The sequence below is a fragment of the Heliangelus exortis genome, chromosome 15 (assembly GCF_036169615.1).
Source record: "Heliangelus exortis chromosome 15, bHelExo1.hap1, whole genome shotgun sequence".
Lineage (NCBI taxonomy): Eukaryota > Metazoa > Chordata > Aves > Apodiformes > Trochilidae > Heliangelus > Heliangelus exortis.
In genome coordinates this window covers 13,622,717-13,650,647 of record NC_092436.1, presented here as the reverse complement: position 1 = coordinate 13,650,647, position 27,931 = coordinate 13,622,717, and the positions used below count along the sequence as shown (strand labels likewise).

General features: G+C 37.6%; 1 protein-coding gene across 10 annotated transcripts in view; it reads left to right on the top strand.

The window, feature by feature from the left end:
• TENM2 (teneurin transmembrane protein 2) overlaps positions 1–27,931 on the top strand; it is a 558,019-nt gene that overhangs the window by 39,841 nt on the left and 490,247 nt on the right. For all 10 annotated transcript variants that reach the window (XM_071758386.1, XM_071758385.1, XM_071758384.1 and 7 more), the window contains exon 2: positions 17,952–18,060. The gene's annotated coding sequence lies outside the window, so the exon portion shown is untranslated. The remainder of the gene's footprint in view (positions 1–17,951; positions 18,061–27,931) is intronic.

Genomic DNA, 27,931 nt, shown 5'->3' with positions numbered 1-27,931 from the left:
TTAATTAAATTAAGGGCTTCTAAAGTGACATAAATTAGGAAAGTGAAGCACGAGTGATTTAGTCAAAAATGGTCTTGACACAAATATTCATAGTGTAACACACAAACATTAAATGGCAATTACTTAAGCAATTACTTGAGGATTAGAAGTGTGGATATCAAGAAATAAAGGATTGTAAAGGAATAATCTTTCTGTTTTGATTATTACGAGCTAGTACCTGATATATCTGACCTGAAGGAAAATCTTTTTCAGAGGTATTTAAAGAGATGAGGTTTTGCTGACTGAAGAAGGTACTTGTAGCAGATAGTGGTTTAGACTATGGAAACTTTAGCCTAGATGAGTTAGCACTTTGCCCTTGAAGCAGAAGAAGTTAACAACTCTAAGTAAGAAGAATGTAGATAACAGAAATAACAGACCTTGGCAAGAGTAAAATAGCACATATTCTGCTGATAAGGAAGATTACATTGACCAATTAGAGGAGGCTCTGCTTTGTGTGAACAGATTGTTATAACCTATCCGCTTCAAGTTTTGAATGTGTGAACAGTTTATAACATCCAATCATAAAATGTGTCCAGTGCATGGACAGACATGTCTCATAAGTAAATCACGGATGCTTAAAGACCCCATGGTGTCAATCTTTATGAATCGCCACAGATACTGAATTATGTGCATTCCAGATGCACTTCTTAAAATCCTAATGTTTTGAAAATATTGGAATATTGATCAGTCATTCAGTATCTCATGTATATACACCTCATAGTCAGGAGGTATACATGCAAATGAAAGGAGGTTTTAATGTAATTTAAGAGTAAATACAATTTTGGTCTATGTCTGATCCAGTGTCATCTTGATCTTTCTTAAAGGTCATTTTGAGTGGTCATTGCCAAAAAGCAGTTAATGGGTTCGGTCATTCACCAGCTATTACATTTCAAGTTTCTTGTTCCTTTGTGTGTTCTGTCGAACCCAGGCAACGATGATCATTTGAGCAGGCCTCAACTATGTGAAGATATTCAGGGCAAGAAGTTAATTTTCCGTATAGCAAGTTGGAAGTTTTGGTTCAGCTCACTGCATCTTGCTCTGGACATGAATAGCCTGGTGCAGCACTAGCTGTAGTGATGCCTGCAGACACGGGCAGGTGATGGCTGGGAGCATCATGCAGTGCTAAAGACGTGCAGCACATGGATCTTTGCTCATGGGTGTGGAGGGCTGCAGAGAGGATGCTCTCAGAAAGCACCATGAACTGATGAGCAGAATCTTCATGGAGCAGCTCATGTCCTCCATGACACTGAGGAGGTGATAGAAACTGTTCCTGTCAGTGAACTGCAGCCAGTGTTGTACTTGGTCATCTTAGCAGGTCATTCACGCTCTTGAAAGCAGTGACCCAAGTGCCATAGTTTTTGTTTGTTTTTTTAAGGGGTGCACATAGTTGAGCCTTGAGCCTTCATGTTGTTTTTTTATTTGGAAAACACTTTTTTGTTTGCATTAGCATTTTGTTTGGTTTTAGTTTTGTTGTTTATTTCTCCCATGAAGAGGGCTGTTGCTGATGGAAAAAATAAATAACTTACATGTGAATGGCATAGGAGGTAGTAAAGCCATTGTTATTTCTAGTGAGGCAGGGGGTAAAAAAATATCCTTAGGTTCCTCGTTTGTTTCATTTGTTTTCTTTTCTCCCTTGGGGAAAGGTGGCAGGGACATGGGCATTTGTTATCTTTGCTGATTATGCAGTACCTGGAGAAGGGTACTGATCAGTAACTCTGTTTTGCTTATTTTGTGGCTTCCCTGCACCCTAGTCCCCTCCCCCAGCTCCACCCCACATAATGGCATTCAGGCAGTGAAGGGGTTGAATTACCAACCTCATATCTGGAGACAAATTTACATTTCACACCGAACACCATAATTTAATGAAGGTTTTATGCTGTCATGGGTACTTAATTATGCTAGAGGCAGAGCTGAAATTTAATATTGTTCCTCATGCAGGGAAGATTTACTACTAGCTCATTTTCAAAAGTCCTCTAAAAGAATATTCGTTATTCAGTCTTGTTTTTAAAGCAGATTGGAATAACCCAAACTTTCATGAGTAAAATTTGGTATTAATTGCTCAGTGAAGATAATGTATGTCTTTAGTTTATAGGTTTTTAAGAAGGAGATCTGTGGATTAGCTGGCTTTGCAGCAATGATCATTGCAACTTTTACCCCCCCTTAGCTGCTGAACCCTGATGTAAACATGTAAACAATTGTGATCATTCAGGACATGTAATGCTGTACACACACTCATATATATATCAAGATGACAATTTGAAAACTGTTATGGAGTGCTTCTGTTGGTATTTCCTATAACAATTCTTGCTCAGAAGAAACTTGGCTTTCCAATCTTAAATTCCTATGTTCCTCATAATAAATGAGGCCACACTGCTTTGAGACAACATTTTCTCTAGTTTTGAGGCAGGGCCCCATCTGTCTTTGTGCACCACTGTGAGGCAGTGGGGTAGAAGTTGTAGTAGCTTTTTTTACTAGGGGACAAGGGGGCTTCTTTGTGATGGGAGCTTTTGGAGATGCTGAGACATCAGGGAAAATTCCAGGCTTGAAACAAGGTTACATTTATGTGTAACTACTACAACTATGTGCCATGAAAAAACCAGGAATTACAAATGTTAATTCAAGCAAGCCTGAGCTATATTATGCCACATTGGCTGTGATGGATGCTGAATTTGAAATGTCCAAGCTCAAGATCTTTTTTGGGGAGCTGGAGACAAAGTGAGTGTCATTGCTCTACCTTGACTGCTTGTTACACTGCTTGTCTTCTGCACGTGCAGGTCAAGAGCAGCATTTCTTTTTGGTGGGTCAGCATGAGACACTTGTGGCATTGAGATGGGCTCTACCTCCTCATGCTGGGTCAGTTCCACCTGCTGCAGATGGACATCAGTGACTGGCAGAGTGAGTCCTTTGAGTAGCTACAGACTGGGTGCTGTAGTGTCAGGTTTCCTGTGTTTATACACCTATGCCGAAGTTATTTTATTTCTTACTCAAAATTAATGTCTTCAGGTGTGTCTGGGGCCCAGGCAACTGGAATGTGTTAAAATATCCTACAGAGACACAGATTAAACATATACAGGACAGTCATGTGAAAATATGAACTGTAATGCTACATGCTGCATTGATTAGTAGGATTTATTCCTGACATATGGGCAGTATAACTGAAAACAAAAAAAATCTTATTTATGCTAATTACTAAAAATAACCATTTCTGCATGATACTTCAAGATATTTCATGGGGTTGTTAGATTTTTTTATTCTGCACACATTGGCTGCTGCTGCTCTGTTTAGCCAGATAGTGAGATGTCTTGACTGTTCTGTGTTTAACAGGAGTTAAAAGAACTGAGTACTTCTGCAGTTCAGACTTTCTTTAATGAAGCCTTTAAAACAAAATCAGCTGCCCCTTTTTGGGGAACATTTTTTATTCAAAGCTATCACGTCATTTAAATATGTGGCAGTTTCATACCTGATAACTTTTCTAGCAATAATTCTTTATCACTGAAAACCTTAATATGACAGCTCCGGAGTCTTAGATGTCCAGTTTCTTGTCACTGGGTAAGAGAATGAGACTGGATGGCTTCAGCTGGGGAAACATTTGCTGTAGTTAAGAGCTGATCCTTGCTTTTGGCCAAGCTCAGCTTTATATCATTTGGTAAATTAATCCGTTCATGTAATTTAGAATTTAAATCATTACAGGGATGCCATAAAGAAGGGTGTTTTTTTTTAAAGGTGAGAAAACTTTCTAGCAATTTAACATGTGTTTCATTATTGTTTAAACTGTTCATAAATGGGGGATTTCCTTGTAGAAGGCATCTTTCAGCAGAGCAGAACTTCCAGTCAGTGTTTTTCAGATCACTGTGAGAATTCCCAGGTTTGGTACAGCAAGGAAGGTACTGTTATATTTGGGCTGCAGACCCCATCTTAAAACCGTAGTTATTTCTTGCCCTCTGCCAGGTAGGTAAGCAAAGAAGTTCTCTACTAATTGTTTGGCTGTTGGTGCAAAACTGAAACTATGTGCTCTGTGCTTCAATTAAAAGAAGCCCTGTAGCAGAATGTGTTAGTCACAGGTAGAGGCCAAGTGTATCATTATCCTGTAGGAACAGCAGGCAAGATAATGAACAGCTAAGGACAGGGGACAATGGAGAGTGAAGCATGTCCTGTCAGCCCACTGTCAGTCCAGGACATGCTTTGAGTTAGAAAGTGCTGAGAAATTGCAGGGTGATCTTTAGAGAAAGAGTAGAAGGCATGTAGTAATTTTAAGACTGACTTAATGCTTTTGCTGTAATAACCAAAAGACTTTAGAAAACAGCTTTGGTGTTTAATATTTCCCTTACTTTGAGACAAATAGAAGCTGTTTTCTGGGTTTCTAGTGCATTTTGCTATGAAACAGAGGGAAGTAAGATCTAAAAGAGACCTAGTCTGGCATACTTTTACTTCCTATGAAGCATGAACAGCTCAGGTGAGAAGTGTGTTTTTTTGGAGCTGGAAAATAAAAAATTACACTGGAAAAGTGACAAACCTCAAAAAAAAAAAACCCCAACTACTCAGTACAAGATCAGCCTCGTAAATACCAAGCTCAGGATTCTGCCCGTGTTGCAGCTGTTTTGCATCTTTCTGAAATCAGGTCTGCAGAGCCAGCAGACCACTAGTGGGGGAGGAAAAGAGACCAGCATGGAGGAGGAGGAATGGTCGTGAGTTTGGAAGAAAAAAGATAGAAAAAGGTAGTCAGCAAGTTCAAGTTGCAAAGTGCTTATTTCCTAAGCTAAGAGTATGTGTTGTTTGCCAACTGCATATAGCCTATATATCTGGGAAAATACAGAAATTGAAGAAAAAAAGTAGTAATATTATGTATATAAAAGGTCACAAGAAGGTGAGTGAACGTGCTAAAAGAATACCTGCCTTAAAATGATGTTGTTTGTTTGTTTTTCCATGTTACTATCATAGAGATTGCTGGAACATGTAACATGTTTCTTTGCTTGCCACTTGTCTCAAGTAGCCCGCTCTAGTTATCTCTATTTTCTAATTGTTGTAAGAATGTGCTTAGAGCATTGCTACAACTTAAAACTTAAAACAACTACAGTATGATTTTTCAGTTCTGTTTTGGGTTTTTGTTTTTTTGTTTTTTGGGTTTTTTTGGTTGGTTGGTTGGTTTTTTTGGGGGGGAAGCAGAAAGGAAAATAATTACATTTCTCTGCAGATGTTTCACTTGAATATAGAATGATGTGGTGCACAATAGATGCTTATCAAAGTGGTATTTGATAGTGCTGCCTATACCAGAAAAGCAGAAATAAAATGAGTGGGTTTTTTGTGTGTTTATTTAAGCAGAAAAATGAGGGGTACTTCTGCATCTTTTTAATTATTTCAAGGTCTTTTTATCTATGTGGGTGTAAGTTTTTCATTGTTTTTTTAAAACTATGAAATGGTCTAAATGTAAAAAAAAAAAAAAAAAAAAAAAAAAAAAAAGAATTATTGCACAGTAGCATCAGAAATAGTTTCTACTCTAGAAGGCTTGCAACTGTTGACACACTGTTGAGTGCTAGTGGCTGTATTTTTTTTACACTATTAAGCCCGATTATTTCCACACCCCCCCCTATACCTGCGTTTAATTGATGTCGCTAAATTTTCTGCAGTCCATGAGAAGGAAGATCATAATAATTTTAAAAATGCTTTAGATTTGGCAAAACACTGAAAATTAATTTTTTCTAATGCTTGAGGTTTGCTTTTATCTTAAATGTGAAGGGAATAAAATGGCTTTAGATCCATACAAAATGTATATGAAAAATAATTGGCTAGAAATCATGTCTTCTCTGAGTTGTTTTCCCCATGAAGGATCTAGGTGGTAAGAGGCAGATCTAGGTAAGAGGGGGACAAGATGGAGCAGCTGGGGAGCCATTTTCTATCTGATGTCACAGTAGGTATTTCTGAGGAGTTTAATGCTGCTTCAAAGAGCTAATACTGTTTGGCTGAAGTTGTCCTCCTTTCTCCAAGACAGACAAGTCTCCTCCTGAGCTTCTGAAGAGCTAAATTGTTGCAAGACAAAAGGGAATCAAAGGAAGCAGCTTTTCAGTGAAGGCACCTGTAAATGTAGAAAAGGTTCAGAAGGAGAAGTAAAGGATTATCTGTCCATCTCCTGACTGGAGAAATTATGGGGAGAAATCTGACTTCATCATCCTAGTTAGTTTCAGGGCTGAAGTCTCATTTAGGCAAATGGAAAGTCTCTATTGATTTTATCAATTTATTTTTCCCTAAAAATTGTCTTTTCTGTTGGTTTCATCTTGGACCTGAATTTGAGATCACTTCCATTCTTTGTCCCTTTCTCCACTGGTCCAGGGTATACTTTCCATTCTAAAACCTATTGTAGTGTATTTTTTCCCACATATATTTGCTTAACCCTTCTACCTTTCTCATTCTGAATGCTGTGATAACCAAAAGTAGCAACTACACTCTGCCATAATGAGAAGGATGTAGTTGCCTAATGGTTTTAGTTCATGGATGGATTTTGTATACTCCCCCATGCTGAATCTGGTCTGCAGTCTCAGTTCCTATACTTCTAATCTTCTGTTTCATGTTGGCAGCTACTTGTCCTCCAGGTGTTCCTTAGCATGGATCCACTTACTGTGGTGTGTTCTTGTTCATTCACCTGCCTGTCATCAGTCTACAGAATTAGAATATCTGAGCAAAGCCAAACAAATGTTAATTCTTTGTGCAAAATTTAACCCTCCTTCATAATTTTCCATGATGCAGATCCTGTTGTTGTAAAAAGGAAAATAATTTTCAACAGCTAAATGACGTGACCTGGTTAAGGATTTTGTTTGCCCTCTTGTCATGAAGTTTCATGTTTAAAAAAAATTTACACCAAAGCTGTACCAGTTAAAGGGATGGGGAAGGGTGTCCAGATGTGGGAGCAGTGAGGCCAGAAGAGAGTGTATAAGCTTGACCTTGAGAATGGTGCTGAGCACTGTGGTCTGAATCCCCTTTACACTGGCTAGCTTTGCTTAAAAATAGAGTGTATTTAATAATTCTTAATGATAGTAATTGAGGCAAGGGTTATTTGCATTGTGATTGGTGATTTGGTGGTGTTGTTTTCTACAAACTATGTGTCCACGACCAAATACCATTGTGCCATGGAAGAATTTTTGAATTGCAGCAGCAAAAAGGCTTTCACAGAGTCTATAGTGTGACTTTACTGAAAGAAATGATGCTTTTGTTGTGATCCTCTATCATCTGAAATTGAACATAAAAGCCTCTGTTAAAGCCATCCTTTAAAAACCTTTTTTCCCCAAAGTGAGTGCTTCTGATTTCTTTTTAGTTGTTTTTTGATTTATTCTTTTAATTAAAAAGCAAGTGAAATCGGAGAACACTGCAGCAGATTGATTTTTGTGAATGATGATTTAAATGACTTAACACCAAATAGTAATCTATTTCCCCTTCAATCCATTGCCAATATTGTTATCTTGTAATACAATGCTAACATAGGATTATATCTCCCATTAATGCATTTAACAGCAGATGACAAATTTTATTAAAATAGGAAGGGCCTCGTGCTCTTCCACTTGCCCTGGTATAAATCAGAAGTTACTGCCTTGAATTGAAAAGATCTATTCTTCTGTAAGAATATCCCAGTGTAAATTAGGAAAGTCAAGCCTTACGTGTGGTGATGTACCAAATTATACTACAGGATATTTAAATTCTGTCTCTCACTGTGAACAGCAGGATACCATTTTTATCCTTCCTGTTGAATGCAGAATCAGTTTTCCATTTATAAATTGAGCCTGAACAGAGTGCTCTCAGCACTGGCTGTTTTTCTCTTACTCCACATACAGAACACATTAAGACACCTGTTCATTCTTGTAAGGCAAACTGCAAACAAACCAAAATACTTTTCTGTAAGCAAATTGGGCTGTGATTTGTGGAACAAATGAAGTTTCACTGCCTGCAGATTTCTGTCCTTCATCTCTGATCCCATCAGCAACCCTCCCACCAGAAGGATTACCAGTTTCTCTCTGCTCATATTCCTTATGATCCTTCCTCTAGTCCTTTTTTCCCTGCAGGAATGCCAGTTCTTTTTTTATCTCTATCCTTTAAACCTTCCAGCAATGCCTTCTTCAGGTTCCTCCTGTATCCATCAGCAGTTCTCTGCCTGGCCCTGGGTGACTCAGGTGCTGACTGGCAGCTTATCAGCTAGCAAACAGTTATTAGCCTCAGATTTTTCTTCTCTGAGGTGGTGCTAATTTGAGTCTCTTGTTTTACTATCTGACAGATTTTACTCAGATCTCAGAGGAATTTAATATCTTCAAGGTGACTGCTCTGTGTTAAATTTCATAGAAATGTCTCAATAGATATTAAAAGTGGGCCTTATTACCTCCTCCTTGTTCCAGTGATTGGTCTCTGTCAGACTAAGTTCAGTTTGTTTTTGCTAAGCTGCAGCTCTTCTTTCTCCTGTCTTGTTCTCTCCTTTCACAAGTGCAATGGTTACCACCCTTGTAATGATATTGTTGTCTGGACAAGATGCAAACACAGATCAGGAAAGAAGTGATTAGCCCCTTATTATTTATAAGGGCATGTATGTAACTTGCATTATTAAGCTTAAAGATCTTGCACTTGAGGACAGTGAGAAATGATTGCCTTTATGAATACCAAAAAGCAAAGAGGAAGATGAATGCTGAAAAAAAAAGCAAAGCACACAATTATAGCAGATAAATGAGATGGAAATATAAGTAATGATGGAACGTATGAAGCTTGAAGCACCTTCCAGAGTCCTGCTAAGTTCCTCCTTCTCCCAGATTTTTTTGGGGGTTCTAGTCTGGCTCCCTGCTCAACCAGGATCAACTGATCAGGTTGCCAAGGACTGTGTCCCATTGAGTTTGAGTTTCTCTATGGATGGAGGCACCACAACCTTTCAGAGCAACCTGTGCCAGTGTTGGACTCCCTGTGCTGGGAAGCCACACTGAAGTGTAGCCTCCTGTGTCTCTGTTGGTGCCCAGGGCTCCTCGCCCTGCCAATGGGCTCTTCTCTGTTATACCATCCCTTCAGGTACCTGTGCCACAGGGCTGATGTCTCCCCTGAGCCTTATCTTCTCCAGGATGAGCAGTCCCAGCTCACTCAGCCTCTCCCCAGTAATATATGGAAAAGTGTGTGATGCACCAGTGTATCCTGAATTAAGGGGTAACAGTCAAGGAAAAAAATTTCTTGGTTTAGAAAAAACAGTTCTGAATAATAGCCTACACGTGAACATTTGCTTTTCTGGCAAAAGCAGGGAAAGGTGTAAAAATCTGAGAGCTGAGCTTCTATTCTGTGAGAATAGAAGTTGGATGACAGTCTGTACTGAAGATGGTCTCTTGAGAATTCTTTTCAAGTAGAATTATTATGTAGAAAATATTTTAAAATCTTTAACCCATCATAAATTCAGACAGACTTTATTAGGGATAGCTACATAAGGTACCATGCTGGTGTTGTTTTTTTCAGTCATGTTAGGAATGTTTAGCCATTACCTTTCTAAATTGTATTTTGTATGTATTTTATATATATATATACATATATATCAGCAATATTGGCATTGGATTACTGAACACTTAAGTGCAACCTGTCATCTACTTCTCTAAAACAAATGTTTTTCAAATTCTGTGGTCTGAAATTTGATTTAATTATGTTGTCTGGAGGTTTAGTGCTCATAGGTTGACTCCCCCATGTATGCACAATGTGTACTTTCACCATTTTAATTGTAAAGGGGAAAATGTTCAAACTTCTTTCCTATTATTGTTAGGTTAGCAAAGCCAAGAGCAATCAGTGTCCTGTTAAGCTCTACTTTTATCACTGGATATGTATAGATTCACTGTCTTAACTTTTAATACTTGAAAATCCTGTCTGAGTGTATTCATGCTCACTTAGGTGCTACCCTGCATTTGTTATCCAAATAGCAATAATCTCAATTGAGTTCTTTGAGCTTGCTTGTTGCATCTGTTCTGTGTTTAGTAAAAATTAAAGCATGCCCAATTTTTTAGATCAATGTGTACTTAGTGGAGAAGTCTGCAAGTTTTAAAATTGTCCTGTTTGTTTAGTCCTGAGCACTGGCAGAAGAAATAGCTGGGAGCAAAAGAATTATTACACTGTGCACCAAATCTCCTGGTGAATATAAGGGGGTTTTCTCCATGCATTGTTTTCCCAAAGTTATAGTAAAAATAAATAATGTATAATTTTATTTTTATCTCAGTAAATGCATTTTTTTGAAAAAATTACCTCTGAGATTTTCAGACTGTAGTGGATACTATATACAAATACTGAGCAGAAATTTCTGTGATTCTAAACAATGTGCACATAGCTTTCTAGGGCCTAATGTACAAATGAAATTATTTTCTCTAATTAGGGGCTACTGATAAGGCATAAGGATTTAGAGATAAAAGTGTTTGATTGCTGCGTTGTTTTAAGGTCCTAACACGGGCCCTAAGCTAAGGCATTGTCAGGTATTGTAGGAAGAAAAGACTGGAAATAATAAACAGAATCTACATAAAAAACCAAATTTGTCCTTATAGTATAGTTTGCAAAATTCAGTTTGCTTCAGTCTTACGATACATATGACCCTTACCGAAAAAGCACCAGGCAGCTCACTTCTTAATAATCTGAATATTTGGTATTGCTTACTTTGAAATTATTTTGGAAGCAACATCCAAAAATCATCCAATTCATATGCCAGTTTTTTTGGTTTTTTTTTTTTTTTTTTTAGTGAACCGTGAAGGCTCTTGATTTTTCCACTTCCTTAGCTGAGAGAGAGTAGGACTTCAGAAAATGTAATATTAAAATATATTATGATTTGGGAATAACTCTGTTTTTATTTATTTACATAATTCTATAGATGTAATCAGGTTAAAAAAAAAGTCCCAATAAAAAGATGGTTGAATTTCCCTGAACTGCTTAATGAGACCTAATGTAAAGCTGAATTTCAAATGACATTACAGTTGTTGTATGCCCTAATTTGAAATGACAGTTCTGGCTTGCCACTCAGTTGCCCTTTTATTTTGTGTCACAAATTACCCAAGCATGTGGTTTTCTGTCACTGTTTTATTAGACCAGTGCTATACTTAGAGATGGGAAAAATTCATTACAGTAGTTTTGTTAGAATGCAACTTGCATTTTGAGAGGGAAATAAAGGCAGTTTCAGGCCCTATTTAGACTTTAAATATGGATAGATATGGAGGAGTGAAAAATTCCTTAGTTTTCCACTCTTCCTAATAAGATAGTTGAGTGCTAAGTGCAGTTTATGCTGATTAGCAGCAATATAATAGATGCTATACTGTTAATAGATGAGTAATATTGTCTATGGTAGAGAACAGGTGAAGCAATTCTTCAAGATCTGTGGTGTTTGTGCCACTGAGGTTTCTCTTGTGGATCTTTTTTGGCTTTCCTTAGATCCTTGTAAACCTGTGCCCTCTGGCACAGTCCAGCAAATGAGCATTTCCTGCATAAAGGACACCTTTACCATTTTTACAGGGGTGGAAAAAAAATAAGCACATTTTGAACTAGACTACTGCTGGTTCTGCTTTGTCCCACGATTCTTGTATAGAAAGAGTCAGGAAGATCAGTCCTCTGAGCCCTATGATTTCATCAGAGGGGGAATGTGTTATGTGCATTACACTGGTCCTGTATTGCTGTTTTCAAGCTGTTCCCAGGGTGGGATGAGGCGGCTCTGCCCTGTGGCTTTGGAGGGAAAGTTTTCTGCTAACTGCCTGGGCAGGGGAAGTGAAGGTGATTGCTGCTTATACTGCTTATTCTCTTCAGATCTGATCAAAGCACACTGGGATTTTGACTGTTTAATATGAGTTGTGAATCCAGGTACTTTTGTTGTTGTGGTCTACACAGTTCATAGGAATGCAGAGCTGTGCAGGAGTCAGTAAATAAGAGGCATTCTTAATCAGGAGTTGTGATTATTATTGACTTTTCATAAAATACTGTTGCAACAGTTCCTTCTTTATTGGAATGTTAAGTTTTGCTTATACTCAAAACAAATTACACTTCTAGTTCTGCCTGGTGATAGTGCTGCAGAAATTTCCTGCCTTCCACCAAAAGAATGTTTCTCAGTGCTTGAAGCATTAGTAGCTGGTGCAATGTAAAGAAAAAAACAGGACTTTATCTGCAGGCTGTGCTAGGACTCAAGGCTGTAGACCCATTTCAGGTGTTTAGCAGCCACGATTGTGTGCCAGCTGCTGCTCCTGCCAGCACTAAATGGCTGATGCAGACAGGGCTTCCCTCTCCCCTGCTGGTGTTCCCTTATCTTTCAGGTAGTTCTGGTTTCATTCAGCCACAGGTGGGCTGTGTTTGGCCTGGTAGGATTATCCATCCTTTCCCTCTCCTTCTCCCCTGATGTTTGCAGCTTTACCTAAGGAACTGTCTGTTGCCTTTTGAATGTGGTTACCATGATATCCACCTTCCAAGCTTTACTACTCTGTAGTGGGTGGTTTGTGTTTTCTCTTTTTCATCTCAGTGAGAATGTTTGTTTTATCATTGTCAGCTCTCCTGATTCATATGCTATAAGAGGCTTCTTCCTGCAGAGATGGTGCTACAGCTGCTGTTTGTTAAGCACCAACTTTTAGTGTTGCTCTGTTGTAGCATTTTTAGTTTATTTCTGGATTCATGATCTCCTTCATGTTTGGGATGACCACCATGTTGCTTCACTTCAGCTTCTGTGTTCTATTTGGAGTAAGGTTGCTGTATCTCTGAAGATGTGAGCGAAGTTACTTCTCTGGTGTTTTGTATTCAGCTATGATTCAGCTCCTTTTTTCACTCTCTGTCTCTTGCAAGCTGTTAAAAGTTGTTAAATTTTTTCCATGATCTTTTCTATTACTTCAAGGACTGCATTCCCATTCTTCTTGACTGGTCAATGTATCCCTTGAAAATGCGAACACTTGTTTTCAATTATTGCTCATACTCATTTGAAAAAAAGCTAAAAGTTTGCAAAGATGTCAATCATTAACTGATACAGGACTTAAACACTTGTCCTTCCTCCCCTTACAGCTGCATTGAAAAACCTGTGTTGTTAATTTTATGGCTGTTTAAAGTTTTGTTAGTATTATGCATTACTCAAAATTCAATTAATTTCCATTTGCTAAACTACTACTTTCTTTCATATCTTTTGCTAACTAGTAGGAAGAAGAAACCATATTTTTAATTTCAAGTTTGACCAAAAGCTCATGATTTTCCATTATATGTATGAATGTCAGGATGAGGAAAACCACATCTTAAAAAATTTATTCTAATTTGTCAAGGATGTTAGGTTTTGATCAATTTCACTTGCAGTTATTATCTATGTTAAAATATCAAGCCTGTACAAATATTCTCTGATTTGTTGGAATGTTTGGGATCTTATAAAACATTAGTTTCTATAAATTTCTTGAGGATTATAATGGTATACATGGAATACAAAGTTTGTATTCTATATTCAAAGTCAGCTGGTACAGAAGTACTAGTTTTCTTCATTTTTAAATGCTGTGTACTGTTTTTTACTTAGAAGTAGATTCTGCAAGCATCTATCAGTCTTTATTGAAATATTGAATATTGAAATTTATTATATTGAAATATTATTGAATCAGAGTACAGTTAATAAAGTTGTCAAAAAGAAAAAAAAAAAAAAAAACCAAAAAAAAAAAAAAAAACCAAAAAAACCAAAAAAACCACCCACCTCAAAAAACCAAAACAAAACAAAAAAAAAGGACAAGGGGAAAAAAAGTAAAGGACTCAATTGACAAAACTGGCAGGTTTGGTTTTGCTGCTGAGGTGAAGTCAATGAAATCAAGAGGTCAGGAAGGAATGTCTCAGGCTCTGTTTCCACCATCAGTTGCCAGTGCCTGATCAGGACATTCCTTGGTGCTGATTCCCTGCCCTGGGCATTTCCCCCAGCCCCGAGTGCTGACATTTCATACATAGCAATCCAGTGGGACAGATTAAAGAATAGATGGAGGCTAAAGCCGTGGCAAGAGAAGACAAAAGAAATGGAAATATTTTGGTTAAATGTCCAGTCAGGTTCATTGAGTAACCGTGTCTTGGTCCAAATGGAGGGGAGATGGTGCAAAACTAGGAAGACAGTTGCCGAGGTGAGAAGAGAGCTGCCTCTGGTACCAGTATGGTTTATTTTATCCTGCTCACGAACATCATGACTGCTGCTGATGGCTTAAGTCCTGAAGAGAGAGATGAACTGGAATATCTGTGTCCCGTCAACTTTTTATAGATAGCTGCATGTTCCAGACTGTGGCATAGACAATAAATGCTCATGTGTTCCTATCTAACTAGATACCTTAATCTCTAAAAATGTTGAGCATTCTCAGCTTACAGCTGACAGCACTCAGAGCTGTCCTGTAGCGTGCACAGTGACGTGCAATGCTAAGTGCTGTGAAAATTGGGCACTTGGGGCTAGTGGATATGTCATCTTCATCTTCCCATGCCGAGATCCCAGCCAATTGAATGGGAATTGTGATTTCTCAGGTGCAGGGAAGATGGAGTGGTTGGTTAATGCTGGGTGGCACTGGGTGGTGAGAGCTGAGGGGTGGGTGCCTGATGGCAAAAATGGCTGAGAAAATGTTTCAGCAATGCTCCATGGGTGAGTACCTCTCACTTATGGATCTAGTCACTTGAAAAATAAAATACAAATACCAATACTAGGCTGTAGCATAAGGTATGTACTGACAAGGACCAAATACAAATGGTCTGAGTCATGTAGAATTTTTAGTTCCCTGACTTAATACGCTTGCAGCTCTGATACTCCATTTCTGTCATTGCTGCCTGTGTAATCTATAACTTTCATCTAAGAAACAAGACTCATTAATTAATCGTTAACAAGGGCAAGACATGTGACAGCATCAAGTGTGCCAAATTCTCTCTCAAAGTTTAAGTGTCTGCCTGCTTACTGACACCATCTCAATGTTACTGGCAGACTCCTCTGTCAGGACTAGATGTGCAGCATATAGTGATTTTATGGAATTTTATTCCATTTACTCAAGTGGCACTCAAGGTAATTTACAGCCTTTCTTTACATTTAATTACCCCTCTTTGTACTCGGATGGGGTGCAGTGTTGCTGTGGTGATTAGCACTGTTGGTGTTAGCTGAAATTTAAATGACCCCAGCCCAGTGTGGGAAGTGTTTGTACTTCCAACAGCACAAATCTGCACCCGCTGGAATTTTAAAATCTGTTAAAATCTTTTTAACGAATTTTAAATCTTTTAGGTACCTTGTTTTTCCTTGCATTGAGGAGATGAGTGGATGGATGTGTGTGAGCTGTGCTGCAGCAGTGTCCTGTGAGGGAAGCGCGGGGAGCACCCGCGGAGCGGGGCGGAACTGGCACGGGGCAGCTCCGGCCTCACCTCAGCGGGAGCCTGAGCCTCTCCTGTGCCTTTTCTGGGTATTCCCTTCATCCTCCTGCTGCTTAGGAGCTTTTCATCTCTCATTGTTAAATGATAAAAATTTGAGACTGAGTTTTTCGGACTCCAGAAATGCCAGTGACATGTTGGTGCGTGGGCCATGCCTTCTCTTATGAGAAACAGTGTGTACCCTGGTTCTTTGCTGGTTGTGTAGTATCTGAGGAAATTATTTTTTGAGGCCTCAGATATTACTTGAGCCATAGGAGAAGTCTGAAAGTCTTGTTTTCTCTATTTCTGCTGTTCTTCTTGCTTGCTTTCACTTAAAATGCTGGTAGATGTAGACAAATATTTCTCATCTGTCTTCATACAGAAAAGCACTATAAGGTAAAAAATTATTTGTTACAATTTAGAGAGAAATTTCAACTTGTCAGACAACATTTCTAGCCAGTCTCAGTAACAAGTAGCTTACCAAAAAAACTTAAAGTGAAACACAAGATTTGTTGTGGGGTTTTTTTTAGTTACTTAAGTGATTTACTACATGGATTTAAGATGACTTTTGAGGGGTTTTGATTCAGTTACAGCTAGAGTGTTTGATATTTTTTCAGACCTCTCACATGTAAAACAGTAATTACAGTGCTACTGCATTTTTTCAGGTGTCAGAGCAGGAATAAAACCAAATGTTTTTAAAATCATCTCCAAGTTTGTAAAATTCTGTTCTTCCTGCAGTCTTATTTTAATGTAATCTTTGCATCAACTTTTGCCCTTTCCCTAAAAATACCTGGGCTGGGCAAAGACTCCTTCCCTCCTGGGCCAGCAGGGCAGTGCACTGTGCTACCGAGCACTGTGTGCAGCAATTGTTTTGCCTTTCAAGATCAAAATACTTCTGAACTTTAGTTGGGAGTGGCCACATCGGTCATTGGTAGTCAACAGCTCCCCATAATCAGTTTTTAAAGCCTGTGTAGGGTGGTCTGTCTTGAAGATTAAACACAAACATACACACCCGGTTGCCAGTTTTGGCACGAGGCTGACTTGAGGCTGATTCTCTCTCTCACAGAATTATTGTTCATTTTTCTTGGTATAGGTTTGGTGTTAGTATCTGTGTAACCTGGTGCTGCTCTTGTGAATGTTTCTGTTTCCTATTTAGCATTTGCTGAAATGTGAATATGCAAAGAGGGAAGGTATAAAAGAATTGGCAATTATAACCAAATACTGTAAATGGCACAAAATTACCAAAGCAGAAGGTATCTAATAGAAGTGTAATTTGCACTGAGGCATAGGTTGATAGGATTGCACAAAAGAAAGTAAGCATGATAGTGAAAATAAGGAGATTATGGAAGTAAAGACTGCATTCCAACCCCTAATTAGTGAGGTTATCTGTATTTCAGCTTTTTCATTTGCAAATTAAAAGAACTGGGTTTTTTTCACATTGATTCATATTCCTAGAAGATCTTATGGCATGATTCTGACCTTAAAGATTTTACATTATACTAATGTACAATCTGTATTGAATTCTTTGTCTTATTTAAATAATTGATGCTTTATAGAAAGCTGTTGGCCTGAAATGCAATTATGCCTATTCATTTCCAGGGAGATAGACCTCAGCAGTTAAGTACTGCTAGTACATCAAGCCTCTTTTTTAACCAAAAAGAAGTACCATTAATTTAAATTCAGTGAAAGCAATAGATAAAGCTGGCAGTGTTAAATACTTTAAATGTTAAAAGAAAATTGTCAAAAAGTTGCCTGTGTAGCAGTGGAAAAAGTGTCTTAATTTTTTTAATGTATTTACCAATATTTGGCTGTACTGTTGATGGTCTGCTTGTCTGTTGTGGCGTCCAGCCTGTGGTGGTTTGGCAAGTTGGCCAATGTCTTTTTCACCTTTATTTCTTATTGTTCAATTTCACAATGCATAGTAAAAACAATTTTTTTTCCCCAAATCATCTTGCAAGTGGTTGTCCTCTACTTGGATCATTTAATTGATCAGGTGAAAAATAAATAACTTGCTGAGGCTATGGACATATGAAGTAATCTTTCGTTTTCAAAAACAATTTTGAGCATAATGAAAATTATGAAGACAATGTGGGAACCAGCTGATAGCATGAAGTATTGCATACTGAAAAATAAAATAATAAACTGACAGAAAAAGAAACAAATGGTCTGTGAAGTGGTGGCCTCTAACAGTGCACTTTAATTTGACCTTTCCTCAGTGAAGTTATCTGGAAAAAACAAATGTGTTAATCCAGAAGTTTTGAGGAACACTAACAAAGACTGTCTTGTCTTTATTTGAGAATTGAGTAGAAAGGACATGGTTCATTTCTATCTCCTGGTTTTAGTGGTATAAAAATTAAATGACTAAGCAATATTGTTGCTTGAGTGTTTCCTGTCAGGGTAGGGAGAAGAGCAAATGAATCTGGAAGATTATTTTTCACATCTGAAAGTGGATAGATTATGTTGCCCTTTTACTACTTAAAAACTGAGAAAGAAGTACCAAAATACCCTTAAGGTCTGTGCTTATTACTAGTATTTTACTGTTCATTCTTTCTGAAAGACACACTTTTTTTTTCTTCTCTCTCTGACAGATCCTTCTTGCTTTTCATTGCCCCGTGCATTAAGAATCCTCTCAACTGATGAGCTAAAGGCACCACCCACAACACCTGCAGGACAGAGCATTGCTGACCTCCCTGTTCTGTGAGTAGTCACAACTTCAGTTTTCTATGCTACTTTGTTCTGAGATATGTTTATATTGTTGACCAAAGTGCTTCCATCTATTCTTGAAAAATGCCTAGAAAGATCTCCACAGGAACGTGTTTTTGTAGAGGACAGCAATTTGTCTCAGCCCTTTGCTTTACAGCTTCTACTTCAGTCTTTTCCAGCCCAACTGAATTAGTTCAAGATTCTGCACTAGGAGAAATATGCCTTCTCCCTCCCTATCAGGATTTTCATTTGCTAGTGTTGCCCATCCTGACAAATTCTGGATCAAATGAGCATGATGATAGCAATTTATTGTTCTTGGCCTCAGAAGAACTATTTCTTCTCCAAAATGGGCCTTTTATTCAGATTCTTATGGTACAAAGCTTTTTAGCCTATATGAATGACTGCATATCTTAAAATTGTAAATCAGCCTATACTATAATATACGCTGTGCAAAGAGAAGATAAAGAGAAGAACCTTCAGATTATCTGTTCTTTTGTGGTTCTCTAACTGCTGGACATAATGCTCACAAGACACCCTATAATTTAATTACTGTTGTACATGTGCTCTGGGAGTTAATGTAGTTACACACAGCAACACACTTATCCCAGTATGTCCAGCACTGGAAGTAAGCTGTCTTGCTTAGGAGTACCTCAAGAGAAAAGGAAATAAAACCTCCAATTGATGGTACCCATAAATTTTAGTTGGTTTTAGTTTTAAAATTTTGCTCTTTGTATTCTCTGGTGGATTTTGATTTTGCAAGTTACAATTCTTACTCCAGCTATTTAATTCAGTACCAGTGTTTTTAAGACATTACTTGTTGGTTGTGACTATTGTAAAATAAATCTTCTACTCAGAGTGTGTTTAATATAACATCTTAAATTGTACCTTGTCTTCCAAAGCATGGCAAAAGTTTTGTGTTATAGATATTCCAAGAACCATATTCCAAGCAAATTCTCACTCACACTGAAGAAGATCAATGCATTCTTCTGAATTGTTTGCAATGGGTTAATGGGTCTCATTATATATTTTCTACTAAAAGGTTATTGTCTGACTCCATGGCTCTATTTCTTCAGTTTTGACAACTGTTAAGATCTGTGCTCCCACTTAATAAGTAAAATATTCTAGGCCTGTTTTCTGAGCTACTTCTGCCAGCAGCACATACCTATCTTTTACTACATTTTGGCCAGCTCCTGAAATGTACCTTTAGTGAGAGGTAACAGTAATTTCTAGTGTGCTTGTGCTTATTGCTTTCCATAATTGTTTAGTCTTTTGGCTCCTTGCCCTTTTCTATTGTAGTTCTGTGCTCATAACCTCACTTCCTACACCTCCCAAAAAAACTCCCACTAAATCAAAAAAACAGGTGCCAAAACCATCTCCCTTTCAAAGTCTCAAACTCCAGTTCCACTGAATGAAGTCACTTCCATGTGAATGCATGGATGTACTTCTTACAATCTTTTAAAAATGCAGGATCTCATTTGCTTAAGTATTAATAACAGATTTGGGGAAAAAACCCTCTATTTTCTACATATGTAGTCTGGTAAATAATTTTTTATTTTTAAATATGCTTTTATCATCTCCTAGAGCAAAATATTTGTTTTACAATAATATTTTTGTACACCTGTGTTTTTTAATAGTTGTGTCTTTTGTTTCCTAAGAAGCAAATTTGCAGGCACAACCTGATGAGTAAAATATTCGCATTTAGAAATGTGTTCATGAAACCAATGTAACTTCTGCTACTGATTTTTTTTTTTTTTTCCTGCTACCTAGCTATTTTGGCAGCAAAGGTAGAATACCACCTTGTGTAAGCATAAAACTTGGAGTAAAATAAGTTATATACTTAGCAATAAATTGACATTGCTGTAGCGCTGGTCTCCCGTTCCTCAACCCTTGCCTATATCTGTATCCAAATAAGAAACAAGGCATCAGAAAATTGTTTTCATTTTTAAAAATTTATTTATTTAATTTTTTTTTTAGTCAATACAGTAAAATGAATGCTTCCTGGATTTATCAGCAGTAGTTCAGTGGGAGGAAAGAGCAAGGGCATATAGTCAGTGAAAATGGATTGTTGTAATCTGAGTGATGATTACAGAATTAATATGTTGCCTATGCTTTTGTAAATTCTGCTGTATCTCCAGTTACTTGTTTAAGTAAAACATACATTAAAGAAGAAGAGATACTATTTCCTTACATTTCTGTCTTTGTTATGAAGTTTAGTAGATTATTAATGGGGTTTAATCTATTCAGTCTCAGCAGTAACTTCAAATCTATCAGGACCTGTGGCCACACACGGCCTTAGCACTGCAGAAATACCTGTTGGCAGAGAAATTTATTAGGTGGCATTTCTTAGGATGCAAGATTTGATTTGAGGAAATACATTTTTCACTGTCATTTTTCAGGTCCTGCCTGAATAGATGAGAAATTGTATTTGATTTTGGATAAATTCAGGTCTGTCAGATGTATCATAGATGGAAATAATTCAAGCAGAACATTAAGTTTAGGATGATTTAAAACAGACACGAAAAAAGGTTTACTGTATCATAAAATATTTTAGTGGCGTCTAGATTTGAGTATTCAGACTGAGAGGCTATAATGAGAAAACCTAACTGATTAAAAATACCAAATTATCACTAAATATCAAGTACTGGTGAAGATAACTAGATGTTTGAAATGCTGGATTTTTGACAGCTTACTGTGGAGCATATGAAATAGAGTATTGATAAACAGATTCTGATAGTATTCAGTATTTCACAAGATTTCTCCAGGAGTTAGGTCTAGATTTTACTGACAGTAATCTGCATTCTGTGTCAAAGTTGTACATTTTCGTTTACATCATTTTCATAGACATATGAACTTTTGTATAACAGAGAGTCTGAGTGGGAAATATGCACCTAGGAAACAAACTACATTTGAGCTTTGACCTTTGATTTTTCTAACTAAGGGCAGGTTTTAATAGAAGTCGATTTAACAAAGAAAACTGATCATTTTGCTCCTCTGGGAATGTAGGACTGTGGGTGAAAGCATGGGGGGAAAATGTTTATAGGTGTTCTGACTGGCTTAGAATGCAAGCTTGAGGGAAATATCAGGATAAGGGTCTGATTACTTTCTAAAAGGAAACTGAAGTGGACCAATCTTGACTAGAAACTCTGAAATGACGTTCTGTGGTGGTCCTTTGATACCCCAAAGAGTAGTTACAGATCATCACAGATGATGCTCTATGAAATACTTGTGTATAACCTGCTGCAGGAGAACGTGAAGGGAAAGGTAAAATCCTAGCTGTGCATGCTCTTAGGAATCTGTCTCTTATTAATGGGTTTATCCATTCTTTCCTGTACTGAAAACTCTGTCATGACAGTTCTAGATTTTTGTGGAACCAATACTGACATTGTAATGGAGTGATTCCAAAAGAAACTCTGTGTGCTTGAGAAGGATATAGCCCTTCATCTGTGAATGCTGAACTACCTCATGAAAAGGAAAAAGTTAACAGTCAGCATCCTTCATGGAAGGAACTTTCTCTTTGTAATTGCGTTGTGTCTGGAGTTTGAGGTAGTGATTGTGTAGGTGTCTGATGAATGTTTTTGGTGGAATAGAGCACATGCACATGTGAGGTATGAGTGGAGAAAGCTGCATTTTGGTTCCATTCATTCCAGTCTAGTCCATTCCTTTGCCCTTGTGGACAGCTAATTTTCTTGTATATTTAAGGAAAAAAAAAGAAAAAAGAAAAAAGAAAAAAAAAGAGAACAGAGAGAGAAGGTAATCTTGTGTAAACACACATTTTCATCCAGGTTTTTCTTTGCTTTTCATTGTGCTGTTTGAGTTATAGAAGTAGCAGACATAAAATGGGTTCATTACACTTTGAATGCCTGTTACAAAATAGATTCTAGTTCTGAGCCTATGTGAAATTAAATCTCAGAGTAACTTTTAGACAGCAAACTCTATATCTGCTTGGAAAAGGTCTTCAAATATGAGGCTTTATAGAAAGAAAACAGAAGATGCTAGATAGAGCTGCCATCACAGTGAGGAATAAAAATCTTCCCTGCTTACAGACGTGTTGGTATCGGGGAGAGGTACCACCATTAGCACTCCATCTGACAGCTGTGTATATTTGCCACTGAAGCTGGGACATGAATCAGTTACAGTAAGCCTGAAAACAGGCTCAGATGTCATCCTAGAGATGGCTGCTATTGACTGCAGGAAAGGAGATATTAGAGAGAGCAAGATACCTTGCAAGAATAAATCAGATTTGAGTAATAGGGAGTCCTCCAAGGGTGCTAATAATGCAGTAGAAAAACATGTCAGTAGGGCAGTGGAGAGTGACAAGATTATGCTGCACTGTAGCAGTCTTGCAATTCCAGTAGGTATATTAGGCAACATGATAGCACAAATAACTTTTGTTCTACACTTCCATTCTTCTTTTAAACTTGTAATTGTGTGTGGGGAAGGTTGTGGTTTGCTAGTTTTCTTTCAGTTTCTATTTATTCTCGGTTTTGTCTGTGCCTTATACAAGTTGGTCGTTTACATCAACATTTCCTATACTGTTACTATGCTTACAGTCATCTGAAGTGGAAAACCAGTATGACTGCCAGTGTTTATGTGATCTTTTATAGAAAATGAAAATATACTGAACTTTCACATTATGCGTTTCAGTAGAATAGTTTAAAAATACTTTTTTTTATAATAAACTCAATATAATGGGATTAATATAATTTATTTTTTATACTAGCAACTGCTCACCTGTTTTGCAGGCAGATGGGTATAATATTACCTTCTAGAGCACATACAGTAGAAGCAACTTTACACAGGTCTTTACTTAATTTTTTAAAGCCCCTTACAATCTGGTCTGTGTTTGTACAACACAAGGCCAGCTACAGTAGTACAAATGTGCACTGAAAAAAAATCTTCATAGTGTTAATTTTCTGTTTTACAAATTGCATCTTATTTTTTAATATTAACTTTGTCACAACTGTACTGTGGATATCACAGACAGTTGAAGTTACTCTCTCTTTAGCAGAAATCTAGTTTATTATGCAGATACCACTTCTGACAATGAGCATCTGTGTTCACTCAAGACATGGAGATGCTGGTGGATGTGTCCAGGCATCTTCATTTGTTAGGCTGTGTTGTCCCAGAATAAGTATGCAGAATATATTGCATTGGAACAATCACAGTGCAAAAAAGCAAATGCACTGGAGGTTTGTTTGTATAATAACTGGCTGGCTGCTGATTATAAAACAAGTAGTTAAATCCAAGTAGAAGGAATTTTTCTTTAAAAAAAAATCTAAATATTTGCTTTATCTCTTTTTTTTCATTTCTTGCTTTTTTTTTAATCAATCTCCTTGGCAACAGAAACATCTGTTTCTTTTCTCATAGTCATTGCATTCAAAGAAAGAAGCTGCTTCAAAAATAACGAGAGCAATTTCTATGAATTGGTTACTTATTATTGTTGCCAAGATGTTTTAGTATGATAATAAGACAGGCAACAATTGGCTTATTTCTTTAATTGAAACATAGCTATCTAGTTAGCTGGTGCTGGTTAGGTGACCTATAATTTATCAGCTCTAACAGCACATTTATTATGTGGTTTTTCTGTGTGTCAGAGTCAAGAATGAGCTTGACTATTTCTAGTTTACTTAGGAGATACTTAGGATCATTGTGTGCATCCTTGTTACACCTAATGTTTTATTAATTTCCAACTTCAAAGCAGGTCGTTTGCCTTGAAGACAGATGACTAAATATGCATGGCCTTATAAATATATTTTTGTGCATCACTGTACAATACAAAACAGTGTAATTAATTCAAAATATAGAGTTTGTTTTATAGTGATGCTCTTTCTCAAATTAGTGTGTGTTTTTTCAGTAGATTTTGATAATGCAATTTAAAGCTGGTACTAGGTTTCAAAAGGGTCTACTGATTCATAATCTTTCTCTGGCCAAGACTTCATTTGTAAATCACCAGAAATTGGTACGTGTTAAGTGAGATGTAGAAAGGAGGGATCTAGGAGTGCAGGGTCGGGATGTGAACTGGTCTCTCTGAGCCAAGACAAACAGACTGATCTTTGCAGCACTGAGAGGGAAGGGCTACTCCTGTAGCCTTGAGTGACTGGCATTTAGAGCTAACACATCTGAAACCACCTGCATGTATGCTTGGACACTACTGCAGAATGTGAAATTTATTTCTTGATAGTGTGAACTTGCTAAGCTCATCCTGTGGAGATTAGCAACAGCACTGGAGCAGGGGAAATGTTCAGCTGGGCCAAACTGGGAAGGCTTAAGCTCAAGTGGAGCTGAAGTAGCAAAGGCTAGCAAGAGCAACCTGGAGACCTCCTACAGGAATCTGTGTTTATTGCAAAAGGAATTTCTAGGTCTTCATGAGCCTACTGATTGGTGGGGAGAAATCTTCATGATGGACACTGTGGAAAAAGATTAAACACCCGATGCCTATTTTTCCTTGCTTTTCACAAGCAGTATCTTAATTCCAGACCTGTGTGTTTACTGTCCTTGAGGAAGAGAGTTTCAGACAGACTGATAAAAGGCTCATTTTGTGCCTTTCATACATGATGGACTGCCTAATCTCAGTCCCTAGGAATACCATGGTGGTTACTTTGAAATCCACTGACAAACATGACATGGATGAGAGGGTAATAGTGTGCATTTAATGAAGGGCTACTAGTGTTTTAGCTGTTTACCTTCTACAATGAAATTAATAGCAATGTCATACTACATGTTCTAGTGACTAATCTGACTACAGCATGTGTTATAGCAGAAAATGAAAACGAAGCCTTTGACTTGAATTTTACTCCAAAGACCAGCAAAAATTTCAGTTAGTGAAGGAGAGTAAAGTTTATTACTGTTTTTCTACCTTTATTCGCATTCATACTCTCCCTGATGCTTTCTTTTTCTTTTTCTCTCTCCAACCCTAAAAATAATAATGCTTCATAAGAGTACTTATGGAACATGTGGGTGGCAAAAATGGTTTTGAGAAGGTTTACCAAAGAACCATCTGGAGCCTGTATGAGGGCCAAGAACACTGAGAACTTCCTCCATGGGAGAACTGATTAGCTGGGTGGAGCAGTGAGCAGTACTATGGCTGAAAACCTTTCAGATGGCCAGCACATCAGATAGGTGGGCAGGCTGCCCAAATGCCATGTCAGTGGGAGCTGCAGATAGCAGCCTTACTTCCCCTTAGGCTGTGCTGAAGGACTAGTGGAAGCCATCTGCCATCACACTGGATGTGCAGAGTAGTCAAAAATACAAACATAAAAGCATTTCCCATTCCTCAGTAAGTGCCTGTTCTTTGCATCCATTGTATGTTGGCACTGGAGGTGGTTATCCAAAGCTCCTTGGGGATCAGGCTGCTGTAGGCAGGTAAAGAAAATGGGCTTTGGGCTGGCAGGGAGGGGAGAGGCTGAGTTTTAGTGAAGACAGGTGCCATTGTCTGATCATCCTACAGGAGCTTTTGTGAATGTGGGATGTGGAAGAGTACCTGTGGGATGACCTCAAGAGAGGGGGTCAATCACCTGTGGGATGACCTCAAGAGAGGGGGGCAAGCTTTCATCAGTTGTGGTCAGGGACAGAGTTACAAAAACGACAGGTATTGTGGCAGGAAGACCTTTCAAAAGTAGCAAACCTTGGTGTCTTTGCAGTGCCAGCAAGGAGCCAATGCAGGCTGCTGCACTGGGTGTCTCCTCCTCTGTAGGCTGTCCTCTGCCTGATGCTGGCTGCTAAAGTAAGAACATGGTTATCCCTATTGGCTCTTGAGTTTACTCCAGGGGAAACAAGTGTTGATCCTATGAAATAAGAGTAGCTAAATAGTTGTAATCTCACTGCCAGTGTCATTTTCTATAAATACATTTAGAATAAGTGGATGAAATAGGTAGTCATGCCTTTCATGTCATCTTGCACTTGTGTTAGCTTGTGACTCACTCCTAGTTGAATTGTTGGAGTAAGAGGCCTTTGACTGGAAAAAGGAGATGGTGTAAATTCTTTTGTGATAACTGCAAATGAGGCTATGAGGAAGCACTTTGTCACTTAGAGAAAAAATACAGTAATCACAATGGTTCTTTGCACGTTGTCCTAGTTCCACAGGAATTCCTAAAAGATAATGACTGCAAGGTGGAAAAAGAGTAAGTTTATTTGAGATAAGAGCAGAAATTTCAGTTACCTGATACCTCCACTGCTGGTCATCCGGTTATTTCAGGTATGAAAGGGATATTTTTTGCTGTTGTTTTCTTCCCACTTTAGTCTTCACTGAAAGGCAAACTTTCCCTGGCATCAGCTGTCTCAGTGTTCCCTGGACTTGGAACTTCATTGCTAACATCTCAGTGCTTACAGAGGTGATTCCTGCAGAGTCTTTCAGAGTAAAAGGCACATTTTCTTTCATGTACTACATGTGTTCAGGTTTCATATGCAAACTATCCATTGCTGTCCCTGGATTTCTTTACTTGCTTAGGATGGATCTCAGTTTGGGTTTGGTTTTTTGTTTGTTTTGGTTTGGTTTTTTGTCATCAGAGTAAAAAAGTAACAATGGATGAGAAAGAAATAGCAAACAGTGTGCTTGACAAAGATAGCACTCTCAGTAACAGTTTTTCCAGGTATGTTTAATGGATGGAAATGGTCTTCAAATGCTTCCACAGCAAATTGGTGCCTTTTTGACCTCCTCAGTAAATTACTTGTAAAGGTAATACCTGATGATTCTGCAGTGCTTGTGATGTTTGTCTGAAAGTTAGTTTTGAAGACAGACTTCTCATGGAGACTCCTTTGATATTCCAAGAATGAATCCCAGTCATCTTAATGCTAATGTAAGACATTTTTTTTCGTATTTTAAGTTTAATTCTGATTTAACTTCTAATGACTGCAGTCGGTAGCAGACAGAAGAAAATATACATGTAAATTCAATATTTTGATGTAGTTATTAGATTATATAAGTTAAAATATGTACTTCAGCTGGGCTGAATATTCAGAATCTTCCTTTTTTCTTTTTTTTTTTTTTTTCCTTTTTTTATCTTTTTTTTTTTTTTTCCTAAACTGTTGTAGCAACTACATGAAACATATGAATATAATTCATTTTATCAATAGTCTTGCAAGGAATGTTTCATTGGTGTTTGTTAGTGGTTTCTGTGTGATGTAGGTTTGTTTAAATTAGCTTTTAAACTAGCTTTAGAACAATCAAGTAGCTGTCTTAAACTGAATCTAGGTTCTGTCACAGTGTTTGAATAGTTTCTTTGTCTTATAAAGTGACACTGTTTCTGTAATTAAAAAAAAGAAATTCTGAAGGAAAGCGATGAGGAGTAATTGTCTTCAAAATTTGCAGGAATACCTGTGTATGGCACATAACTGTTTTAAGACCTCATACTTATTTTGAGCTGAGGTTAAATTTCTGTCAAAATGACTGAATAAATTAGAATGACAGGACCCAATGTTGCTTAGATATTGATTTTCTTTTTCCCCCTTACCATAATGATTATTCATTGCTGTGACAGATCAGAGTCACACACATAACAATACTGAATGCCATTCTTAGCTATATATTCTAGATATACCACAAAATCACACTATTTTTACCAAATCTATAATGCAGACTCATTCTCTGTGGAGCCTACTGTTGTGTGGAATCCATTGAGGTCTCCAGAGGAGTTTAGAATCAGTGGAAAAATACTTTTCATCCACCAAAGGAAATAGGCTATTTGACAACATTCATTTGTCTACAAAATGTGAAGGAGTATCTCATGAAATACACTTTGCCAATAAAATAAATTGCCAAACAAAATATAATCCTTCCTCAAAATATGTTTAGCCTACCCAGTGAAATATTGTACTTCCACAAAGTGCATTTTTTTTCTTGAATTATTTTGATTTGTTGTCTGTCAGA